The 3241-nt window shown below is 36.1% G+C and overlaps 1 protein-coding gene across 2 annotated transcripts in view; it reads left to right on the forward strand.

The window, feature by feature from the left end:
• The window catches only part of FAM189A2 (family with sequence similarity 189 member A2), a 50155-nt gene that overhangs the window by 23040 nt on the left and 23874 nt on the right, over positions 1 to 3241 (forward strand). The gene's annotated exons all lie outside the window — the stretch shown is intronic.

Consider the following 3241-nt stretch of genomic DNA (forward strand, 5'->3'; position numbering starts at 1 on the left):
TAGGCAGAATCTAGTTGTTGGAATCATGTCCAAATTTCCTTGAGAGGGCCTGTGACTTTCCACTGAGGGACATAGCCAGCTTTAGGCCTCAGAGAAGGAACCAGAAACATACCTACCTTAACCTTGCTCTTCTTCATCCCTCAGACCTTCTGTGAGGGTTCCCCATTGGCTGAACTTAACTAGAGACCAGAGGGCAAAGGAGCCGCATTCACTGTATGATCTCACACTTCTACCCTGGCAGCTGGACTTGGGATTTTCTTTTTTACTTTAAAAATATATATAGTAAATGTAATTTATATAAATCCCAGATCATAAGTTAGCTCTGTTTTGTCAGTTGGATATATTCATGTAGTCAATATCCAAAAGGAGACATAGAACATTTTTATCACTCTAGAAAATTTCCTTATCTCTTCCTAGTCAATCCCCTCATTCCACAGTTTCCTTAAAACAAAACAAAACAAAAAAAACAGGCAACCACTCTTCTGATTTCTATCATTATGATTATTTAGTCTGTCCTTCAACATCATGTAGGTGGAATCATACAGTATCTGGCTTTTTTTACTCAAAGTCTTCAAACTTCATGTTGTTGTGCATCAATAGTTTGTTCCTTTATATTCCTGGAAGTATTCCACTATTTGAAAATGCCACAATTTGTTTATTTAGTTTCCTGTTGTTGGATATTTGAGTTCTTTTCATTTTTGGACTAATATGAATAAAGCTGCTGTAAACATTCTTCTCTAAGTCTTTTTGTCAGCAATTGCCCTTATTTCTTTGGGTCTATTCCTAGGAGTGGAACTGAAGTCATAGGGTAGGTGACCTTGGCTTTTTTGCATTTTTAAATAAAATTTTTATTTTAGAATAGTTTTAGATTTACAGAAGTATTACAAAGATAGTACAGAGAGGTCCTATATACCTCACACCCAGTTTCTCCTATTGTTGACATCTTACATTAGTATGGTACATTTGTTACAATTAATGAACCAGTATTGATATATATTATCAACTAAAATCTATACTCTTCAGATTTCCTTAGTTTTAACCTAATGTCCTTTTTCTGTCCATGATCCCATCCTAGAATACCACATTACATGTAGTTGTCATGTCTGCTTAGGCTCTTCTCAGCTGTGACCATTTTTCAGACATTCTTTGTTTTGGATGACATTGAATTCTTGTCAGATATTTTGTAGAATGTACCTTAATTGGGATTGTTTGTGTTTTTCTCATGATTAGACTGAGGTTATTATGAGTATTGGGAAGGAAGATCAAAATGCCATTTCATCATATCACATCAAGTTGAGTTTTTTGTAGAAGCAAAATGCCATTTCATCATATCACATCAAGGGTACATGCCATCAACATGACTTATCACTGATGTTGACCTTGGTCACCTGGTTGGTGTTGTGTTTGTCAGGTTTCTCCACTAGAAGGTTAGTCTTCCTCCCATTTTCATACTGTGCTCTTTGGAAGGAACTTACCTTGCGCAGCCTACCCTTAAGGAGTAGGGAGTTGAGGGTAGAGTATCTCCATAAATTATTTTGAATTTCTCTGCATGGGAGGTTTATATTAAAATTCTTAAGAAACCAAAAAAGAGTTTCTAAAGCGGTCGTTCCATTTTATACCTGGACAGGCAATGTCTGAGAATCCACATGCTCCTCATCCTCACCAATACTTGCTGTTGTCAGTCTTTTAAATTTTAACCATTCTTGTTGGTGTGAAGTAGTATCTCACTGTGGTTTTAATTTGCATTCATGATAACTAATGATGTTGACACCTTTTCATGTGCTTATTGACCATTGCTGTATCTTCTTTTGTGAAATACGTGTTTGATTCTCTTGCTCAGTTTTTAGTTTGGGTTCTCGTCTTTTTATTATTGAGTTGCATTTTTTGTATATTCTGGGTAAAAGTTCTTTGTTTAATATATACATGAAATACTTTCTTCAAGTCTGGGGCTTGTCTATTGGTTTATCTAATGGTGTCATTTGATGAGCTGGATTTAAGATTTTAATGATGAGATTTGGGGTCTGGTGTTTGGTAATGGGCCCTCACACGTTCTGTATCTTATGCTGCTAAGTTTTCATTATGAAGATTAGTGATATGCTGGTGGGCATAAGGATTGTAAGCACACTTTCTTTTTAAGGCATCTGATATTGCATTAAAAGAAAATTTCCAAAGAAAAGTTGAAGGCTTCCTCATTGTGACAATAATTGTGTTGCTGGGTGTGGAGATTCCAGATATATAAGGTCTCTTTGAGTAGCAACTGCCAATGCACAGAAGAAGCCCATGTAAGAAGACAACATTCTGTCCTATGCCAGCTACCCACTCTCATTTTCCAAAAAGCTTTGACGTGATTATGAATAACGCAGTGCAAGAGGGGACATATGCTACATGCTGGTCATGTCAAGTCCTACAGACACTGAGGAATCGAGCCTGGGAAACAGTAATACAGCAGCTGCTGCCAGCATTTTCCCCAAGATTTGATGACAGGTTGCATAAGCCTTTTAAATATTAACAAAAAATGGAGAGAAGCAGAAGCCAGACTCCTCTTGGAGAGGAAGAAAGAATTCCTCTTAGGAAAAGTGGCATCATGTGATATTAAATATTGACTCATAACATGGGTCTGGGAGATGCTTTCAGGCTTCTTGAAATACTAGCAATAAAGAACAAGTTTTCTCTGTTAGAGTTCATGTGTGAACTCATTTGTCAGCCAATTCTGACATACCAATCTAACTGAAGCTTTGCTTGGTTCTAACACTGATAATGGTAATTCCAACCTTTTATATTTGCTTTTGTATTTGTGATAAGGTTTGATTTTGGTAGTAAGCATAGTTTCCACATTGAAAAGCCTGTATAGGGTCTAATTTACATCAAGTATTGGCTTCTAAGTTGATATCTGTCAATTCTTAATTTAGGGTAATACTTGTAATATTTAACTTTGGAGAAAAGTACACAGAAGATCATTATATGCTTATTCTTGAGTACCTAAAGTGTTCAGAACTATAAAAAGATTCATTTTTATTTTCACTGGGATACTGTGATTTCTGGCTAGTAATGGCTCTGAGCTCCTTGACTTCCCCGGGTTCCACTTATATTCTAGAATTCTCCATTTGTCTACTTACCATTAATCCTGCAAAACTCAGAAAAAATAATAATGGCTTAAGGAGGAAATAGCCACGGCTTAATGTAAAAGGTAAGAGATAAAGTCAGAACGCCCTTATTTGCAAAGAGGAAAAAAAAAAAAAAA

Source organism: Pteropus alecto, unplaced genomic scaffold, assembly GCF_000325575.1.
Source record: "Pteropus alecto unplaced genomic scaffold, ASM32557v1 scaffold95, whole genome shotgun sequence".
In the NCBI taxonomy this organism is placed as follows: domain Eukaryota; kingdom Metazoa; phylum Chordata; class Mammalia; order Chiroptera; family Pteropodidae; genus Pteropus; species Pteropus alecto.